The sequence below is a fragment of the Solanum pennellii genome, chromosome 12 (assembly GCF_001406875.1).
Source record: "Solanum pennellii chromosome 12, SPENNV200".
In the NCBI taxonomy this organism is placed as follows: Eukaryota; Viridiplantae; Streptophyta; class Magnoliopsida; order Solanales; family Solanaceae; genus Solanum; species Solanum pennellii.
The window spans coordinates 1,837,726-1,861,048 of NC_028648.1; positions in this window are offsets into that span (position 1 = coordinate 1,837,726).

Here is a 23,323-nt window from a genome sequence, read left to right on the forward strand (position 1 = left end):
TAGGTAAAAATTCTATTTCTAATGACAATTTTTTTTTAAAAAAAAACTTATTTGAAGGACAAATCTATCATCAAATGCAAATGCTTCCTAGATATGGCTTCACTTTTCTAGCATACTTTTTCAGAAAAAAAAGGAAGTGAAATTCAATTTGATAAGTATCATATAGGTAATATATCAAGAGGTGTCAATATTTTATTGCATGATAATGAAGAAGTCAAAGCGTAGGTGTATGAGAGAGCAACTTAAAAATAAAAATAATGAAAAATAAAGAACCTTTCTAAGGCCTCATTTGTTTGAACTTAATGGAGGTCTGAATCTTAATCATTCAGATTCAGCCTATTAAGTATGTTTGATTTTTAGGTCTGAATCTGAATCATTCAGATTCAGTCAATTAAGTTCATTTGTTTTATTTTTTAAAAAATCTTAATGGATCTGAAGAGGTCTGAATGAATTAGATCTGTATGAGATTTTTAACAACATTCCGACTCATTTAATAGGTTATCAAATAATAACATCGCTTCTCTGCTTTAAGCGTGCTTTTTTATCTCATAACTAAATTTTTTTCTCTCTTTTCTCAATCAAACACCATTTTTTCCCATCTTGAATTAGTAAGTTTTCATAAATCCTTTCAAGTTTTTTTTATATTAATAATTTTCTTGTATTGATTGTGTCAAGAACACTGTTGGTGTATTTATATTTATCAAGATTTTTGAATGAAATCAATTGTATTCCAAATCATGATTATTAAAACTCTTTTTAATCAAAAGTGATATATTTTGTTGATATGAAATTTTTATGATATTTTATTAATTTAATGTTAATTTCACATGCACATTCATATTTTGAAAACAAACAACATTAATTATTCAGTGTTCAGATTTAGAGACCACATCTTAATATTCAGATGCGTGTTCAGATTAAAACACCTAAATCTTAATGCAAATCTTAATATTCAGATGTGTATTCAGATTCAGACCTCTTAATCTTAATAGAAACAAATGAGGCCTAAGTCTTTCTTTTTCTTTTCGGAGTCAGCATTGAAGCCTCGATTGAATTTTAATCGTGCATTGTAAAATCCATGCGGAGATGGCTTCTAACAAATTTTTCTTTTTAACTAGGGATCAAACCCGAAAGTCGAGATCTCCTGCACCACAATCCGCGTTGGTCATAACCTTTCTAAGTCAAGCAGTAGGAAAATTACACCCTCTTATGCATAAATTTGTTTTTTAAAGGGAAAATGCACAAGTACTCCCTCAACCTATGCCCGAAATTTCAGAGACACACTTATGCTATGTTAAGGTCCTATTACCCCTTTGAACTTATTTTATAAGTAATTTTCTACTTCTTTTCGACCTACGTGGCACTAGCTTGAAAAAAAAAAGTCAACCAGCGTTGGGCCTACAAAAAAGTGTCACGTAGGCCGAAAAGGGGCAGAAAATTATTAATAAAATAAGTTCAGGGGGTTAATAGGATCTTAGTATAATATAAGTGTGTCTCTGAGATTTGAGCATAGATTGAGGTGGTACTTGTGCATTATCCCTTTTTAAAACTCAACTACATGATATTATAGCAAATGTAGCTGTCATTTTTGCATTATATTAATTAATTTAAGAGTCAGCTAGTACTTAGTACTTACTCAAATTTAATTGTTTATATACATTAATTTTGTCAACTAACTCAGAGTCTAAGAAGAGTGTAGTTGCTATACTAGGATATTTATCATTTTTATTATAGAATCAAACAATTAATTTTGTTTTAAAAGAGAAGTGGTTCTATTTATTAATTTTGGAGCATATATAGGGTGTGAGGATTAAAAGGGGAGTTGCATTTTTGATCCCTTTTCTAATAAATAATTGAAAATAGTCATAAATTTTCAAAATTAATACCATTCTATCATGTAATCATTTATGTGTTATGTTAAATTTGTATTGTTACTTTATACTTGGGTATACTATATTCCTACATAACGGCTCCAAAAAACTTATTTTAGTTAATTAAAGATTAGATATATAAAATTGTATATTTCAAAAAAACGAAATAAAAATCTCTGAAGGCACGTATATGTGTAGAGGTGGAAGAGAGACGTTTCCCCAAAACTTATTTACGCCTGATATTTACATCAAAAGAAATTTTCATAAATAACGTTATTAGCGAAAAAAATTTAAGTGAAACTATGTTATATTTTCAAATGTGAAATGCAATTTGGGCTTGGGTATCAAAGTCAATGGATTTATGGTGATTCGGAATTTCAGATTTTTTTGCTGAATTTTTTCATGGACGTCCTTTACGACCTTAGTAATGGAGTCAGTTTGTCTCCACAGTCAAATCGAGCCATTTTCAGGGTCAAACGAGCTCCATAGCATGTAAACCCCCATTTGATGATTTTCATGTGCTATAGTCCATGGATTTTAAGTGATCCGAAATTCTGGATTTTTCTTACCAAAAATTTTCTTGAACGTCCGCTAAGACTTTACGAATGGAGCCATTTGGCCCCCATGTGCCAATCATTCCATTTACAAAGTCAAACAAGTCCCAGAGCAGGTAAACCCCTATTTTGTCGATTTTTGTGTGCTATAGTCCATAGATTTTTGGTGATCGGAATTTCAGTTTTTTTGCAAAATTTTTTCATGGACATCCTTAAGACCTTAGAAATAGAGTCAATTGGTCACCACGGGTTAACCGACCCATTTTTAAGGTCAAACGAGTCACAAAGCAAGTAAATTCCTATTTCGTTGATTTTTGTGTGCTATAGTCCATGAATTTTTGGTGTTCCAGAATTCCATATTTTTTGCCAATTTTTTTAATGGACATTCGTTAAGACCTTAGAAATGGATCTAGTTGGTCCGCAAGGGCCAACCGGCCCATTTTCAAGGTCAAACGAGCCTAGAGCAGGTAAACCCCTATTTTATCGATTTTCGTGTGCTATGGCCCATAGATTTTGGTGATTCAGAATTTCAGATTTTTTTTGCTAAAATTTTTCATATGCGTCCTTTAAGACCATAGCAATGGAGTCAGTAGGTCCCTACGGGCAAACTGGCTCATTTTCAAGGTAACACGAGCCCAGAGCAAGTAAACCCCCGTTTTGCCGATTTTCATTTGCTATAATCTATGGATCGTTGGTGATCCAGAATTTTAGATTTTCTTTGCCAAAATTTTTCATGAACATACGATATGACCTTAGAAATGGAGCTAGTTACTTTCCATAGGCAAAAAATCAACCCATTTTCAAGATCAAACGAGCCCAAAGCAAGTAAACCCCATTTTACCGATTTTCATGTACTAGTCCATAGATTTTTGGTGATCTGGAATTCTGGATTTATTTTACCAATTTTTTTAGAACCGACCGTTCTCAAGGTCAAACGAACCCAGAGCATGAAAACCCCCATTTTGCCAATTTTCTGTGCTATAGTTCATTGATTTTTGGTGATCCAGAATTTTAAATTTTTTTTGCCGAAATTTTTCATGAACGTCCGTTAAAACCTTAGAAAAAGAGTCAATTGGTCCTCACGAGAAAATCGGCCCATTTTCAATGTCAAACAAGCCCCAGAGCAGGTAAACCCCATTTCGCCAATTTTCTGGTGTTATAGTCAATGAAGTTTTGGTGATTCAGAATTCCAGATTTTTTTGCCAAAAATTTTCATAGACATCCGTTAAGACCTTAGTTATGGATTCAGTTGGTCCCCATGGGTCAACCGATCCACTTTCAAGGTCAAACGAGCCTAGAGTAGCAAAACCCCCATTTTGTTGATTTTCATATGCTACAGTCCATGAATTTTTGGACATCTGGAATTTTGAATTTTTTTATGAAATTTTTTATGGACGTACATTAACACCTTAGGAATGGAGTTGGTTGGTCCTCACAGGCCAACTGATCCATTTTCAAAGTCAAACGAGCTCCAAACCAGGTAAACCGCCATTTTACCGATTTTCATGTGTTATACTCCATGGATTATTAGTGTTCCAGAATTCCAATTTTTTTTTGCCAAAATGTTTCATGGACATTGATTAAGAGCTTTACAATGAAACTATTAAGCCCCCACGGGAAATTCGACTAATTTTAAAGGTCGAACGAGTCCAGAGCTGGTAAACCCCCATTTTGCCAATTTCTTTAGTCTAATGTCCATGGATTTTTGGTGATTCAGAATTGCAGATTCTTTTGCTCAAATTTTTCATGGACGTCTTTGAATAAATTAACAATGAAGCCAGTTGTTATGCTCGGGAAAATCAATCCATTTTCTAGGTCAAACGAACGCTAGAGCATGTAAACCCCCATTTTGCTAATTTTTCGTGTGCTATAGTCCATTAATTTTTGATGATCCAGAATTTTGGATTTTTTTGTCAAAATTTTTCGTAGATATCCGTTATGACTTTATCAATGGTTCCAGTTTTTCCCCACGGGCAAACCTGCACATTTTCAAGGTCAAACAAGCCTAGAGAATGTAAATCCCCATTTTTCTAATATTCGTGTGCTATCCATAGATTTTTGGTGATCCAAAATTCCATATTTTCTTGTAATGAATTTTTTATGGGCATTCGTTAAGACATAGAAATGAATCTAGTTGGTCCCCACGGTCCAACCAACCCATTTTCAAGGTTAATCGAGCCCTAGAACAAGTAACCCCCATTTTACCGACTTTTGTGTGCTATAGCCATGGATTTTGGTGATCTGCAATTCAAATTTTTTCTTGATGAAATTTTTCATAGGAGTGCATTAAGACTTTATAAATGGATCTAGGTTGTCCACACGAGGCAACCGACCCATTTTCAAGGTCATACGAGTCCTAGAGAAAGTAAACCCCCATTTTGCCAATTTTCTTGTGTTATTATAGTCAATAGATTTTTGGTGATTCGATATTACAAATTTTTTGGCAAAAATTAACATGGACGTCCGTTAAGACCTTATATGGATCCAGTTGGTCGCCACAGACAATATGACCCATTTTAGAGGTCAAATGAGCCTCATAGCAGAACCCCCCCCATTTCGCCAGTTTTTGTGTGCTATAGTCCACCATCTTTTTTGGTGATCCAGAATTCCAATGTCTTTTTTACCAAAAGTTTACACGTACGTCCGTTAAGACCTTAGATATGGAGCCGGTTGGTCACCATGGCTAAAACGGTCCATTTTCAAGGTCTAACAAACTCAAGAGCAAGTAAACCCTCCATTTTGCCTATTTTCGTGTGCACATGGAATTTTCGGTGATCCTGATTTCAAACGTGATCTTTGTCAAAAATTTACATGGACGACTATTAAGACCTTATCTATAGAGCGCCAATTGGTCACCACACCAAAACCAATCTGTTTTCAAGGTCGAAGGAGCCCAGAACAAGTAAACCCCCTATAGTCCACCATCTTTTTTGATGATCCAAAATTTCGACGTCTTTTTTGCAAATAATTTACTTGTACGCTTGTTAAGTCCGTAGCTATGGAGTCGGTTGGTCACCTTGACCAAAACGACCTCCTTTCAAGGTCAAACGAGCCCTAGAGCACATAACCCTCCATTAGATTTTTTGTGATTCGAAATTCGAACGTGATTTTTGCCAAAAATTTACATGGACGTCCGTTAATAACTATATGATAGAGATAATGACCCATTTTAAATGTCAAAAGAGCTCAGAGCAGGTATATCCCCAATTTTGCCGATTTTCGTGTGCTATAATCCACCATTTTTTTGGTGATCCGACATTCCAATGTGATTTTTACCAAAAATTACATGGAAGTTCGTTAAGACCTTATCTATGGAGCCAATTGGTCACCACGGACAAAACAGTGCATTTTAGAGTAAACCCTCATTTCACCAATTTTCGTGTGCCATAATCCACCGTCTTTTTTGGTGATCCAGAATTCCGACATCTTTTTTCTGAAAACTTACATGTACATTTGTTAAGACCTTAGCTATGGTGTCGGTTGGTCACCACTGTCAAAACGACCCATTTTCAAGGTCAAACGAGCCCTAAGAAGGTGAAATCCTCATTCTACCAATTTTCGTGTGTTTTAGTCTATGAGATTTTCGATGATCCAAAATTACAACCTCATTTTTGCCAAGTATTTACATGGACGTCCGTTAAGATCTTATATATAGAGTCAGTAGGTCACCACGACAAAAGCAATCCATTTTCAAGGTCAAACGAGTCCAAAGCACTTAAACCACCCATTTTGCCAAATTTCGTGTGCTTGCTATAGCACACGAAAATTATCAAAATGGGAGGTATACGCGCTACAGGGCTTGTTTGACATTGAAAATGGGTTGGACCGACCGTGAGGGCCAGCCGGATGCATAGCCAAGGTCTTGACGGACGCCTAAAATTTTTTTGGCATTTTTGACGTCGGTATCTAGACAACCCTAAAAATGGTGTGCTATAGCATATGAATATCGTCTAAATGGGGGGTATGCGCGCTTCGGGGCTCGTTTGACCTTGAAAATAGGTCGGACTGACCGTGAAGGCCAACTGGCTGCATAGACAAGGTCTTGAGGGACATGCACAAAAACTTTTGACATTTTTGACGTCGGAATCCGGATCTCTAAAAAAATGGTGTGCTATAGTACACGAAAATCGTCGAAATGAGGAGTATGCGCGCTTCGGGGCTCGTTTGACCTTCAAAATGGGTCAGATTGGCCGTGAGGGTTAACCGACTGCATAGCCAAGGTCTTGACGGACGTCCACAAAATTTTTTGGCATTTTTGACGTTGATATACGGATCACCAAAAAATGGTGTGCTATAGTAGACGAAAATCGTCAAAATGGGGGGTATGCGCGCTTTGGGGCTCGTTAGACTTTGAAAACGGGTTGTAATAACCTTGTGGGCCAACCGACTGCATTGTCAAGGTCTTGACGGACTTCCACAAAAATATTTGGCATTTTTTATGTAGAAATCTGGATCACTTAAAAAATGTTGTGCTATAACACACGAAAATCGTAGAAATGTGGGGTATGCGCGCTTCAGGGCTCATTTGACCTTGAAAACGGGTCGGACAGGCCGTGAGGGCCAACCGGCTGCATAGACAAGGTCTTGAAGGACGTCTACAAATAATTTTGGAATTTTTGACATCGGAATCTGGATCACAAAAAAAATTGGTGTGGTATAGCACACGAAAATCGGCACAATAGGGGTACGCGCGCTTCAAGTCTCGTTTAACCTTGAAAATGGGTCAGACTGTCCGTGGGGGCCAACCGGTTGCATATCCAAGGTCTTGATGTACGTCCACAAAAATTTTCGGCATTTTTGACGTCGGAATCCGAATCATCAAATATATGGTGTGCTATAGCACACGAATATCGTCGAAATGGGGGGGGGGTATGCGCGCTTCGGGGTTTGTTTGACCTTGAAAATAGGTCGGACTGGACGTGAGGGCCAACCGGCTGCGTAGACAAGTTTTTGAAGTCCGTCCACAAAAAAATTCGGCATTTTTGACGTTGGAATCCGGACCACCCAAAAATGGTGTGTTATAGCACACGAAAATCATCGAAATGTGGGGTATACGCGCTTCGAGGCTCGTTAAACCGTGAAAATGGGTCAGACTGGCCGTGAGGGCCAACCGGTTGCATATCCAAGGTCTTGATGTACGTCCACAAAAATTTTCAGCATTTTTGACGTCGAAATCTGAATCATCAAAAAAATGGTGTGCTATAGCACACGAATATTGTCGAAATGGGGGGGTATGCGCGCTTTGGGGTTTGTTTGACCTTGAAAATAGGTCGGAATGGCCGTGAGATCCAACTGGCTGCGTATCCAAGTTTTTGATGTTCATCCACAAAAAAATTTGGCATTTTTGACGTCGGAATCCGGATCACCCAAAAATGGTGTGTTATAGCACACGAAAATCGTCGAAAATGTGGGGTATACGCGCTTCGAAGCTCGATTGACTTTGAAAATGGGTCGGACTGGCCATGAGGGCCAACCGGCTGCACAGCCAAGTTCTTAACGAACGTCCACAAATAATTTTGGCATTTTTGACGTCGGAATCTGGATCACCTAAAAAATGGTGTGCTATAGCACACGAAAATCGTCGAAATGGGGGGGGGGATGCACGCTTTGGGACTCGTTTGACCTTGAAAATGCAACCGGTTGTCCCTCACGACCAGTAAGACCCATTTTCAAGGTCAAACGAGACCCAAAGCACGCATAGCCCCAATTTTGAAAATTTTCGTGTGCTATAGCACACCAATTTTTGGGTGATCCGGGTTGCGACGTCAAAAATGCCAAAAATTTTTGTGCATGTTCTTCAAGACCTTGGCTATGTAGAAGGTTGGCCATCACGGCCAGTCCGACCAATTTTCAAGGTCAAACGAGCCCCGAAGGCCGCATAACTCTCATTTCGATGATTTTCGTGTGCTATAGAACACCATTTTTTGGTGATCCAGATTCCGACATCAAAAATGCGGAAATTTTTGTGGACATGACCTTGGCTATGCAGCTGGTTGGCCCTCAAGACCACTCCGACCCATTTTCAAGGTCAAACAAGCCCAGAAGCGCGCACCCCCCCCCAAATTCAGCGATTTTTTTATGCAGCCGAGTCCCTCACGGCCAGTCCGACCCATTTTCAAGTTCAAACAAGCCCCGAAGCGCGCATACCCCCCATTTCAACAATTTTCGTGTGTCATAGCATACCATTTTTTGGGTGATCTATATTCCGCGTCAAAAATATCAAAATCTTTTATGGATGTCCGTCAGGACCTTGGCTATGCAGCCGGTTGCCACTCACCGCCAGTACGACCTATTTTCAAGGTAAAATGAGTCTCGAAGCGTGCATATCCCCAATTTCGACGATTTTTGTGTGCTATAGCACACCATTTATTGGGTCATCACGAATATGATGTCAAAAATTCTGAAAATTTTTGTGGACGTCCGTCAAGACCTTGGCTATGCATTCGGTTGGCCCTCATGGCCAATACGACCCATTTTCAAGGTCAAACAAGCCCGAAGCGCGCATACCCCCCATTTCAATGATTTTCGTGTGCTATAGCACACCATTTTTTGGGTGATCCGTATTCCGACGTCAAAAATATCGAAAATTTTTGTGGACGTCTGTCAAGACCTTGGATATGCAGCTGGTTGCTACTCACATCCAGTCAGACCCATTTTCAAAGTCAAACGAGCCTCAAAGCGTGAATTTCCCCAATTTCGACGATTTTCATGTGCTAGAGCACACCATTTATTGGGTCATCCAGAATCTGACCTCAAAAATGCCAAAAAATTTTGTGGACGTCCGTCAAGACCTTGTTTATGCATTTGGTTGGCCCTCATGGACAGTCCGACCCATTTTCAAGGTCAAACGAGCCTTGAAGCGCGCATACCCCCCATTTCAACGATTTTCGTGTGCTATAGCACACCATTTTTTGGGTGATCCGGATTCCGACGTCAAATATGCATCAGGTTGGCCCTCACGGCAGTACGACCCATTTTTAAGGTCAAATGAGCCCCGAAACACATACCCCCCATTTCGACGATATTCGTGTGCTATAGCACACCATTTTTCTGGTGATCCGGATTCCGAAGTAAAATATACCGAAAATTATAGTGGACGTCCGTCAAGACCTTGGATATGAAGCCGATTGTCCCTCACGGTCAGTTCGACCCATTTTCAAGGTTAAACGAGCCCCGATGTGCGCGTACCCCCTTTTTGTCGATTTTCGTTTGCTATAACACACCATTTTTTTGGTGATCCGGATTCCAACGTCAAAAATGCCATAATTATTTGTGGACGTCCTTCAAGACCTTGGTTATGTAGCCGGTTGGCCTTCACGGCCATTCTAACCCATTTTAAAAGTCAATCGATCCCCGAAGCGCGTATACCCCCCATTTTGATGATTTTTTGTGCTATAGCACACCATTTTTTGGTGATCAAGATTCAGACGTCAAAAATGCTGAATATTTTTGTGGATCTCCGTCAAGAACTTGTCTTTGCAGCTGGTTGGATCTCACAACAAGTCCGACTCATTTAAAGGTCAAACGAGCCCCAAAGCGCACATACCCACCATTTCGACGATTTTGGTGTGTAATAGCACACCGTTTTTTGAGTGTTTCAGATTTCGACGTCAAAAAAGCTAAAATTTATTGTGAAAGTCCGCAAGACATTGTCTATGTAGCCGTTTGGACCTCACGGCCAGTTCGACCCATTTAAATGGTCAAACGAGTCTCGAAGCGTGCATACCTGCCATTTTGACGATTTTTGTGTGCTATAGCACACCATTTTTTTGGAGATTTAGATTACGACGTCACAAATATCAAATTTCATTGCGAACGTCCATCAACACCTTCTCTGTGCAATCGGTTGGCTCTCACAGCCATTCCGACCCATTTTGAAAGTCAAACGAGCCCCGAAGCGCGCATACCTCCCATTTCGACGATTTTCGTGTGCTATAGCACCCCATTTTTTTGGTGATCCGGATTCCAACTTAAAAAATGCCAAAAGTTTTTGTGGACGTCCGTGATGAACTTAGATATGCAGCCGGTTGGTCCTCACGGCCAGTTCGACCCATTTTCAAGGTCAAACGAGCCCGAAGCGCGCATACCACCGATTTTGTCAATTTTTGTTTGTCACAGCACACTATTTTTTGGATGATTCGTATTTCAACGTCAAAAATGCCGAAAATTTTTGTGGACGTCCATCAAGACCTTGTCTATGCAGCTGGTTTGACCTCACGGCCAATACGACCCATTATCAAGTTCAAACGATCCCCGAAGTGCGCTTACCACCGATTTCGTAGATTTTTGTATCTTATAGCATACCATTATTGGGTGATCCAGATTCCAACGTAAAAGATGCCAAAATTTTTTGTATACGTCCGTAAAGACCTTGTCTATGCAGACGGTTGGTCCTCATGCCCAGTCCATCCCATTTTAAAGGTCAAACGAGCCCCGAAGCGCGCATACCACCCATTTCAACAATTTTCGTGTGCTATAGCACACCATTTTTGGGTATCTGGATTTCGATGTCAAAAATGACAAATTCTTTTGTGGATGTACGTCAAGAACTTCTCTATGAAGCCGGTTGTCCCTCACGGCCAGTTCGACCAATTTTCAAGGTCAACCGAACCCCGATGCGCGCATACTCCCCATTTCGACAATTTTCGTGTAGCACACCATTTTTTGGGTGTTCCCTATTTCTGATATAAAAAATGCCAAAAATTCTTGTGGAAGCCCGTCAAGACCTTGGATATGCAGCCGGTTTGACCTCACTGCCAATACGATCCATTTTCAAGGTCAAACGAGTCCCGAAGGCGCATACCACCCATTTTGTCGATTTTCGTGTGTCATAGCACACCATTTTTTGGGATCTGGATTCAGATGTCAAAAATGTAGAAATTTTTTGTTAACGTCCATCAAGACCTTGAATATGCAGACAATTGGACCTCATGTCTAGTCCGACCCATTTTCAAGGTCAAAGGAGTCCTGAAGCGCGCATACGCCCCAATTCGATGTTTTTCGTGTGCTATAGCACACCATTTTTTGGGTGATTCGGATACCGACGTTAAAAATATAAAAAATTTTTGTGGACATCTGTCAAGGACTTGGCTATGCATCCGATTGGCCCTCACGGTCAGTCCAATCCATTTTCAAGGTCAAACGAGCCCCCAAGCACGGATACCCCCCATTTCGACGATTTTCGTGTGCAATAGCACACCATTTTTTGGGTGATCTGTTTTACAACGGCAAAAATGCCGAATATTTTTGTGGACATCTGTCGAGACCTTGGCTATGCAGCCGGTTTGACCTGACGGCTAGTCCAGCCCATTTTAAAGGTCAAACGAGCCCCGAAGCGCGCATACCACCTATTTCGACGATTTTTCGTTTGCTATAGCTCACATTTTTTGATGATTTTCATGTACTATAGCAAACCATTTTTTGGGTGATCCCGGATTCCCACGTCAAAAATGCCAAAATTTTTTGTGACGTCTATAAAGAGCTTGCTATGCATCCGGTTGGCCCTCACGGCCATTCCGATCCACTTCAAGGTCGAACGAGTCCCGAAGCGCGCATACCCCCCATTTCGATGATTTTCGTGTGCTTTAGCAAACCATTTTTTGGGTGATCTGGATTTTAATATCAAAAATGCCAAAATTTTTTGTGGACGTCCGTCAAGACCTTGTCTATGCATCCGGTTGGCTCTCATGGACATTCTGACCCATTTTTATAGTCAAACAAGCCCCGAAGCGCGCATGCCCCCCATTTCAATAATTTTCGTGTGCTATAGCAAACCATTTTTTGGGTGATCTAGATTCTAATATCAAAAACGCCAAAATTTTTTGTGGACGTCCGTCAAGCCCTTGTCTATGCATCCGGTTGGCCCTCACGGCCATTCCGATCCACTTCAAGGTCGAACGAGTCCCGAAGCGCGCATACCCCCCATTTCGATGATTTTCGTGTGCTATAGCAAACCATTTTTTGGGTGATCTAGATTCTAATATCAAAAACGCCAAAATTTTTTGTGGACGTCCGTCAAGCCCTTGTCTATGCATCCGGTTGGCCCTCACGGCCATTCCGATCCACTTCAAGGTCGAACGAGTCCCGAAGCGCGCATACCCCCCATTTCGATGATTTTCGTGTGCTATAGCAAACCATTTTTTGGGTGATCTAGATTCTAATATCAAAAACGCCAAAATTTTTTGTGGACGTCCGTCAAGCCCTTGTCTATGCATCCGGTTGGCCCTCACGGCCATTCCGATCCACTTCAAGGTCGAACGAGTCCCGAAGCGCGCATACCCCCCATTTCGATGATTTTCGTGTGCTATAGCAAACCATTTTTTGGGTGATCTAGATTCTAATATCAAAAACGCCAAAATTTTTTGTGGACGTCCGTCAAGCCCTTGTCTATGCATCCGGTTGGCCCTCACGGCCATTCCGATCCACTTCAAGGTCGAACGAGTCCCGAAGCGCGCATACCCCCCATTTCGATGATTTTCGTGTGCTATAGCAAACCATTTTTTGGGTGATCTAGATTCTAATATCAAAAACGCCAAAATTTTTTGTGGACGTCCGTCAAGCCCTTGTCTATGCATCCGGTTGGCCCTCACGGCCATTCCGATCCACTTCAAGGTCGAACGAGTCCCGAAGCGCGCATACCCCCCATTTCGATGATTTTCGTGTGCTATAGCAAACCATTTTTTGGGTGATCTAGATTCTAATATCAAAAACGCCAAAATTTTTTGTGGACGTCCGTCAAGCCCTTGTCTATGCATCCGGTTGGCCCTCACGGCCATTCCGATCCACTTCAAGGTCGAACGAGTCCCGAAGCGCGCATACCCCCCATTTCGATGATTTTCGTGTGCTATAGCAAACCATTTTTTGGGTGATCTAGATTCTAATATCAAAAACGCCAAAATTTTTTGTGGACGTCCGTCAAGCCCTTGTCTATGCATCCGGTTGGCCCTCACGGCCATTCCGATCCACTTCAAGGTCGAACGAGTCCCGAAGCGCGCATACCCCCCATTTCGATGATTTTCGTGTGCTATAGCAAACCATTTTTTGGGTGATCTAGATTCTAATATCAAAAACGCCAAAATTTTTTGTGGACGTCCGTCAAGCCCTTGTCTATGCATCCGGTTGGCCCTCACGGCCATTCCGATCCACTTCAAGGTCGAACGAGTCCCGAAGCGCGCATACCCCCCATTTCGATGATTTTCGTGTGCTATAGCAAACCATTTTTTGGGTGATCTAGATTCTAATATCAAAAACGCCAAAATTTTTTGTGGACGTCCGTCAAGCCCTTGTCTATGCATCCGGTTGGCCCTCACGGCCATTCCGATCCACTTCAAGGTCGAACGAGTCCCGAAGCGCGCATACCCCCCATTTCGATGATTTTCGTGTGCTATAGCAAACCATTTTTTGGGTGATCTAGATTCTAATATCAAAAACGCCAAAATTTTTTGTGGACGTCCGTCAAGCCCTTGTCTATGCATCCGGTTGGCCCTCACGGCCATTCCGATCCACTTCAAGGTCGAACGAGTCCCGAAGCGCGCATACCCCCCATTTCGATGATTGTCGTGTGCTTTAGCAAACCATTTTGTGGGTGATCTGGATTTTAATATCAAAAATGCCAAAATTTTTTGTGGACGTCCGTCAAGACCTTGTCTATGCATCCGGTTGGCTCTCATGGACATTCTGACCCATTTTTATAGTCAAACAAGCCCCGAAGCGCGCATGCCCCCCATTTCAATAATTTTCGTGTGCTATAGCAAACCATTTTTTGGGTGATCCATATTGCGACGTCAAAAATTGTGGATGTCCGTTAAGACCTTGGCTATGCATCCGGATGTCCCTACGGCCATTCTAACCCATTTTCCAGGTTAAACGAGCCCTGTAGGACGCATACCCCTATTTCGAAGATTTTCGTGTTCTATAGCAAACCATTTTTTGGGTAATCTGGATTCCGACGTCAAAATTGCCAAATTTTTTTGTGGACGTCCGTCAAGACCTTAGAAATGCATACGATTGGACCTCACGGCAATTCCAATCAATTTTAAGGTAAAACAAGCCCCGAAGCGCGCATACCCCCAATTTCGATGATTTTTGTGTGCTATAGCAAACCATTTTTGGAGTGATCCGGATTCCGACGTCAAAAATGCCAAAATTTCTTGTGGACATCCATCAAGACCTTGGCTATGCATCCGGTTGTCCCTAACGGCAATTTCGACCCATTTTCAAGGTCGATCAAGTCCCGAAGCGTGCATACCCCTATTTCGATGATTTTCGTGTGCTATAGCAAACCATTTTTTGGGTGATCCGGATTGCGACGTCAAAAATGCCAAATTTTTTTGTGGACGTCCGTCAAGACCTTGTCTATGCATCCGGTTGGCCCTCACGGCCATTCCATCCCATTTTCAAGGTCAAACGAGCCCTGAAGCACGCATAACCCCCATTTCGACTATTTTGTGTGCTATGACAAAAATTATTTTGGGTGATCCAGATTTCGACGTCAAAAATATCAAAATTTTTTATGGAAGTCCTCCAAGACCTTGTCTATGCATCCGGTTGTCCCTCACGGCCATTCCGACCCATTTTCAAGGTCAAACGAGCCCTGAATCACGCATACCCCCATTTCGAAAATTTTCGTGTGCTATAGCAAACCAGTTTTTGGGTGATCTGGATTCCGACGACAAAAATGCCAAAATTTTTTGTGGACGTCCGTCATGACCTTTGCTTTGCATCCAATTGGCCCTCACGGCAATTTGGACCTATTTTCAAGATCAAACGAGTCCCGAAGCGCACATACCCCATTTCGACAATTTTCATGTATTATAGCAAACCATTTTTTGGGTGATCTGGATTCTGACGTCAAAATGCAAAATGTTTTGTGGACATCCATCAAGACTTTGCTATGCATCCGGTTGTCCCTCACGGACATTCCAACCCATTTTCAAGGTCAAACGAGCCCCGTAGCACGCATATCCCCCATTTTGACGATTTTTGTGTACTATAGCAAACCATTTTTTGGGTGATCCGGATTCCGACGTAAAAAATGCCAAAATTTTTTTGGACGTCTGTCAAGACCTTGGATATGCATTCGATTGTCCCTCACAGCCATTCTGACCCATTTTCCAGGTCAAACGAGCCCCGAAGCGCGCATACCCCCCATTTCGAAGATATTCATGTGCTATATATAATAAACCAATTTTTGGATGATCCACATTCCAACGTCAAAAATGCCAAAAATTTTGGTCGACGTTTGTCAAGACCTTGGCTATGCATCCAGTTGGCACTCACGGCCATTCGGACCCATTTTCAAGGTCAAACGAGACCCAAAGCGCGCATACCCCCTATTTCGACGATTTTCATGTAATATAACAAACCATTTTTTTGGTGATCCAAATTTCGACGTCAAAAATGCTAAAATTTTTCGTGGACGTTCATCAAAACCTTGGCTATGCACTCGGTTGACCCTCACGGCCATTCCGTCCCATTTTCAAGGTCAAACGAGCCCTGTAGCACGCATACCCTCCATTTCGATGATTTTCGTATACTATAGCAAACAATTTTTCGGGTCATCCGGATTCCGACGTCAAAAATGCCAAATTTTTTTGTGGACATCCGTCAAGACCTTGGGTATGCGTCCGGTTGGCCCTCACGGCCATTTTGAACCATTTTCTAGGTCAAACGAGCCCCTAAACACGCATACCCCCCATTTCGAAGATATTCGTGTGCTATAATAAACGATTTTTGGGTGATCCAGATTCCAACGTCAAAAATGCCAAATTTTTTTGTGGACGTCCGTCAAGACCTTGGCTATGTATCCGGTTGGCACTCACGGCCATTCCGACCCATTTTAAAGGTCAAACGAGACCCAAAGCGCGCATACCCCCCATTTTGACAATTTTCATGTGCTATAGAAAACCATTTTTTGGGTGATCCGAATTCCGATGTCAAATATGCCAAAAGTTTTTTTGGACATCCGTCAAGACCTTGGCTATGAATCCGGTTGGCCTCACGTCCATTTCGACCCATTTTCAAGGTCAAACGAGCCCCGATGCGCGCATACCGCCCATTTCGATGATTTTTGTGTGCTATAACAAACCATTTTTTGGGTGATCTAGATTACGACGTCAAAAATGCCAAAATATTTTGTGGACGTCCGTCAAGACCTTGTCTATGCATCCGGTTGGTCTCACAGACATTTCGACCCATTTTCAAGGTCAAACAAGCCCCGAAGCGCGCATACACCCGATTTCAAAGATTTTCATGTGCTTTAACAAACCATTTTTTGGGTGATCCGGATTACGATGTAAAATATGCAAAAATATTTTGTGGAAGTCTTTTAAGACCTTTTCTATGCATACGGTTGGCCCTCACGGAAATTCCGACCCATTTTCAAGGTCAAACGAGCCCCGAAGCACGCCTACCCTCCATTTCGAAGATTTTTGTGTGCTATAGCGAACTATTTTTTGGGTGATTCGGATTCCGACGTTAAAAATGCCAAAATATTTTGTGGACGTTCGTCAAGGACTTGTCTATGCATCCGATTGGACCTCACGACAATTCCGATCCATTTTCAAGGTCAAACGAGCCCTGAAGCACGCATACCCCCATTTCGATGATTTTCGTGTGCAATAGCAAACAATTTTTTGGGTGATCTAGATTCCAACGTCAAAAATGACAAAATTTTTTGTGGACGTCCTTCAAGACCTAGGCTATGCTTCTGATTGGCCCTCACGGAAATTTCGATCCATTTTCAAGGTCAAACAAGCCCCGAAGCGCGCATAACCCCTATTTCGACGATTTTCGTGTGCTATAGCAAACTATCTTTTGGGTTATCCGGATTCCGATGTCAAAAATGCCAAATTTTTTTGTGGACGTGCAAGACCTTGTCTATGCATCCGATTGGCCCTCATGGCCATTTAAACCTATTTTCAAGGTCAAACGAGCCTCGAAGCGCATACCCTCCATTTCGACGATTTCGTGTGCTATAGCAAACGATATTTTGGGTGATCCGGATTTCGACGTCAAAAATGCCAATATTTTTTCTGGACGTCCTTCAAGACCTTGGATATGCATCTGGGGTTCCCTCGCGGCCATTCAGACCCATTTTCCAGGTCAAACGAGCCCCGAAGCGCGCATACCACACATTTCGAAGATTTTCTTGTTCTATAGCAAACCATTTTTTGGGTGATCCAGATTCCGATGTCAAAAGTTCCAAAATTTTTTGTGGACGTCCATCAAGACATTGGCTATGCATCCGGTTGTCCCTCACGGCAATTCCAACCCATTTTCAAGGTCAAACGAGCCCCGAAGCCTACATACCCCCCATTTCGACAATTTTCGTATGCTATAGCAAACAATTTTTTGGGTGATCCGAATTCCGACATCAAAAATGCCAAAATTTTTTGTGGACGTTCGTCATGACCTTGGCTATTCATCCGGTTGGTCCTCATGTCCATTCAAACCCATTTTCAAGGTCAAACGAGCCTTGAAGCGCGCATACCCCCTATTTCGATGATTTTCGTGTGCTATAGCAAACCATTTTTTGGGTGATCCTGATTGCGATGTCAAAAATGCCACAAAATTTGTGTGGAAGTCCGTCAAGACCATATCTATGCATTCCATTGGCCCTCACGACAATTCCGACCCATTTTCAAGCTGAAACGAGCCTGAAGCGCGCTTACCCCCCATTTTGATGATTTTCATCTGCTATAGCAAACCATTTTGTGGGTTATTCGGATTCCAACGTTAAAATGAAATTTTTTTTTGTACGTTCGTAAAGACCTTGCATGCATCCGGTTGGCCCTTACGGCCATTCTGATCAATTTTCAAGGTCAAACGAGTTCCGAAGCGCGCATACCCACCATTTTGATGATTTTCGTGTTTAATATCAAACCATTTTTTGGGTGACCCAGATTTCAAAGTCAAAAATGCCAAAATTTTTTGTGGACGTCCGTCAAGACCTTGTCGATGCATCCGATTGGCTCTCATGGACATTCTGACCCATTTTTTTGGTCAAACAAGCCCCAAGCGCGCATACCCCCCATTTCAACGATTTTCGTGTGCTACAGCAAACCATTTTTTGGGTGATCCATATTGCGACGTCAAAAATGCAAAAGACTTTTGTGGACATCCGTCAATACCTTGGCTATGCATCCAGTTGGCCCTACGGCCATTCCGACCCATTTCCAGGTCAAACGAGCCCCGTAGCACGCATATCCTTATTTCGATGATTCTCGTGTGCTATAGCAAACCATTTTTTGGGTGATCCGGATTTCAATGTCAAAAATGCAAAAAATTTTTGTGGACGTCTGTCATGACCTTGGCTATGCATCCGATTGTCCTTCAAGGCCATTCCTACTCATTTTCAAGGTCAAACAAGCCCCAAAGCACATACCCCCCATTTCGATGATATTCGTGTGCTATAGCAAACCATTTTTTTGGGTGATCCAGATTCTGATGTCAAAAATCCCAAAAGTTTTTGTGGAAGTTCTTCAAGACCATTGATATGCATTTGGTTGGCCATCACGGCCATTCTGACCCATTTTCAAGGTCGAACGAGCCTCGAAATATGCATACCCCCCATTTCGATGATTTTCGTATGCTATAGCAAACCATTTTTTGGGTGATCCGGATTCCAACGTTAAAAATGCAAAAATATTTTCTGGACGTCCGTCAAGACCTTGTCTATTCATCCGGTTGGACCTCACGGCAATTCTGACATATTTTCAAGTTCAAACAAGCCCGAAGCGTGCATACCCCCCATTTCGAAGATTTTCGTGTGCTATAGCAAACCATTGTTTGGGTGATCCAGATTTTGACGTAAAAAATGCCAAAAATTTTTGTAGACGTCCCTCAAGACCTTGGTTATGCATCCGGTTTGCCCTCACCGCCATTCCTAACCATTTTCAAGGTCAAACGAGTCACGAAGAGTGCATACCCCCATTTCGACGATTTTCGTGTGCTATAGCAAATAATTTTTTGGGTGATCCGGATTTCGACGTCAAAAATGCCAAAATTTTTTCGGACTTCCGTCAAGACCTTGTCTATGCATCCGGTTAACCCTCACGTCTATTTCGACCCATTTTCAAGGTCAAACGAGCCCCGAAGCGCGCATACCCCCCATTTCAAAGATTTTCGTGTGCTATTGCAAATCATTTTTTGGGTGATCCGAATCCCAACGTCATAAATGCCAAAAGTTTCTGTGGACGTCCGTCATGACCCTTGCAATGCATCCGGTTGTCCCACAAATCCATTTTGACCCATTTTCCAGGTCAAACGAGCCTCGCAGCGCACATACCCCCCATTTCAAAGATTTTCGTGTGCAATAGCAAACCATTTTTTAGTGATCCGGATTCCGACGTAAAAAATGCCAAATATTTTTGTGGACATCCGTAAAGACCTTGGATATGCATCCGGTTGACCATTACAACCATTCTAACCCATTTTCAAGGTCAAACGAGCCCCGAAGCGCGCATACCTCCCATTTCGAAGATTTTCGTGTGCTTAGCAAACCATATTTTGGGTTATCCGGATTCCAACGTAAAAAATGCAAAAATATTTTGTGGACGTCCTTCAAGACCCTGGCTATGCATCCAGTTTTCCCTCACGGCCATTCTGACCATATTTCAAGGTCAAAAGAGCCCCGAAGCGCCATACCCCCATTTTCGATGATTTTCGTGTATTATAGCAAACCATTTTTTAGGTGATCCAGATTGCGATGTCATAAATGTAAAAAAAATTTATGGACGTCCGTCAAGACCTTGGATATACATACGGTAGGCCTTCACGGCCATTTCGACCCATTTTCAAGGTCAAACGAGCGCTGAAGCGCGCATACCCCTAATTTTGATGATTTTCGTGTGCTATAGCAAACAATTTTTTGGGTGATCCAGATTCCGACGTTAAAAATGCCAAAATTTTGTGTGGACATCCTTCATGACCTTTGTTATGCATCCATTTGGCCCTCAGGGCCATTCCGACCCATATTAAAGTCAAACGAGCCTCGAAGCGCGCATACCCCCATTTCGACGATTTTCGTGTGCTATAGCAAACCTTTTTTTGGGTGATCTGGATTGTGATGTCAAAAATGCAAAAAATTTTTGTGGACGTTCTTTAAGACCTTGGCTATGCATCCGGTTGGCCCTCACGGCCATTCTGACCTATTTTCTAGGTCAAACGAGCTCCAAAGCGCGCATACCCCCCATTTCGACGATTTTCATGTGCTATAGCAAACCTTTTTTTGGGTGATCTGGATTGTGATGTCAAAAATGCAAAAAATTTTTGTGGACGTTCTTTAAGACCTTGGCTATGCATCCGGTTGGCCCTCACGGCCATTCTGACCTATTTTCTAGGTCAAACGAGCTCCAAAGCGCGCATACCCCCCATTTCGACGATTTTCATGTGCTATAGCAAACCATTTTTTGGATGATACGGATTCCAACGTCAAAAATCCCAAAATTTTTGTGGAAGTCCGTCAAGAGCTTGTCTATGCATCCGATTGTCCCTCATGGAAATTCTGACCCAATTTCAAGGTCAAACGAGCCCCGAAGCGCGCATACCCCTCATTTCGACGATTTTGGTGTGCTATAGCAAACCATTTTTTGGGTGATCCGGATTTTGACGTCAAAAATGCCAAAATTTTTTGTGGACGTTTTTCAAGTCCTTGTCTATGCCTCTAGTTGTCCCTCATAGCCATTCGGACCCATTTTCAATGTCAAACTAGCCCCGAAGCGCACATAGCACAAATTTTGATGATTTTCGTGTAATATAGCATACCATTTTTTGGGTGATCTGAAATTCTGACGTCAAAATGTAAAAAATTTTTGTGGACGTCCATCAAGACCTTGCTATGCATCTGGTTGGTCCTATGGCCATTCCGACCCATTTTCAAGGTCAAACAAGTCCCGAAGCGCGCATACCCCCCATTTCGACGATTTTCGTGTGCTATAACAAACCTTTTTTTTGATGATTCGGATAACGATGTCAAAAATGCCAAAAATTTTAGTGGACGTCCGTCAAGACCTTGGCTATGTATCCGGTTGGCCCTCACGGCCATTTCGACGCATTTTCTAGGTCAAACGAGCCCTGAAGCGCATACCCCCCATTTCGACAATTTTCGTGTGCTATAGCAAACTTTTTTAGGGTGATCCAGATTCTGACGTCAAAAATTCCAAAAATTCTTGTGGACGTCCTTCATGACCTTTGATATGTATCCGGTTGGCCCTCACGGCCATTCTAACCCATTTTAAAGGTCAAATGAGTCCCGAAGCGCGCATACCCCCCATTCGACGATTTTCGTGTGCTATAGCAAACCATTTTTTGGGTGATCTGGATTGCGACGTCAAAAATGAAATTTTTTGTGGACGTCCGTCAAGACCTTAGCTATGCATCTGGTTGTCCCCCACGGACATTCTGACCTATTTTGAAGGTCAAACAAGCCCCGAAGCGTGCATACCCCCATTTCAAATATTTTCCTGTGCTATAGTAAACAATCTTTTGGGTGATCTGGATTCCGACGTCAAAAATGCAAAAATATTTTGTGGACATCCGTCAATACCTTGTCTATGCATCCGGTTGTCCCTCACGGCAATTCTGACCCATTTTCAAGTTCAAACGAGCCCCGTAGCACGCATACGCCCCATTTCAATGATTTTCCTGTGCTATAGCAAACCTTTTTTTGGGTGAACTGGATTCCGATGTCAAAAATGCCAAAAATTTTTGTGAACATCCGTCAAGACCTTGTCTATGCATCCGGTTGGACCTCACGACCATTGCGACCCATTTTTAAGGTCAAATGATCCCCGAAGCGCACATACCCCTTATTTCGAAGATTTTCGTGTGCTATAGCAAACCATTTTTTGGGTTATCGTGATTCCAACGTAAAAAATGCCAAAATATTTATTCGACATCCGTCAAGACCTTGTTAATGCATCCAGTTTGACCTCAGGGGATTTCCAACCATTTTAAGGTTAAACGAGCCCGAAGCGCGCATACCCCCTATTTTGATGATTTTCGTGTGCTATAGCAAACAATTTTTCGGGTGATCTGAATTCCGACTTCAAAAATGCCAAATATTTTCATGGACGTCCTTCAAGACCTTAGATATTCATCTGATTGGCCCTCACAGAAATTCCGATCCATTTTCAAGGTCAAATGAGCCCCGAAGCGCGCATACCCCTCATTTCAATGATTTTCGTGTATTGTAGAAAACTTTTTTTTTGGTGATCCGGATTGCGACATCAAAAATACAAAATTTTTTTGTGGACATCCGTCAAGACCTTGACTATGCATCCGGTTGGCCCTCACCGCCATCCCGACCTATTTAAAAGGTCAAACAAACCCCGAAGCGCGCATACCCTCCATTTTGAAGATTTTCGTGTGCCATAGCAAACCATTTTTTGGGTGATCCGGATTCCGACGTCAAAAATGCCAAAATTTTTTGTGGACGTCCGTCATGACCTAATCTATGCATCTGGTTGGACCTCACGGCCATTCCGACCCATTTTAAAGGTCAAACGAGCCCTAAAGCGCGCATACCCCCCATTTCAATGGTTTTCATATGCTATAGCAAACCATTTTTTGGGTGATCCAGATTCCGACGTCAAAAATGCCAAAAATTTTTGTGGACTTCCGTCAAGACCTTGTCTATGCATCTGGTTAACCCTCACGGATATTTCGACCCATTTTCAAGGTCAAACAAGCCCCGAAGCGCGCATACCCCCCATTTCGAAGATTTTCGTGTGCTATACCAAACCATTTTTTGGGTGATCCAAATTTAGACGTCAAAAATGCAAAAATATTTTGTGGACGTCCTTCAAGACCTTGGCAATGCATTTGGTTGGCCCCCACGGCAATTTTGACCTATTTTCAAAGTCAAATGAGCCCCGAAGCGTGCATACCCCCATTTCG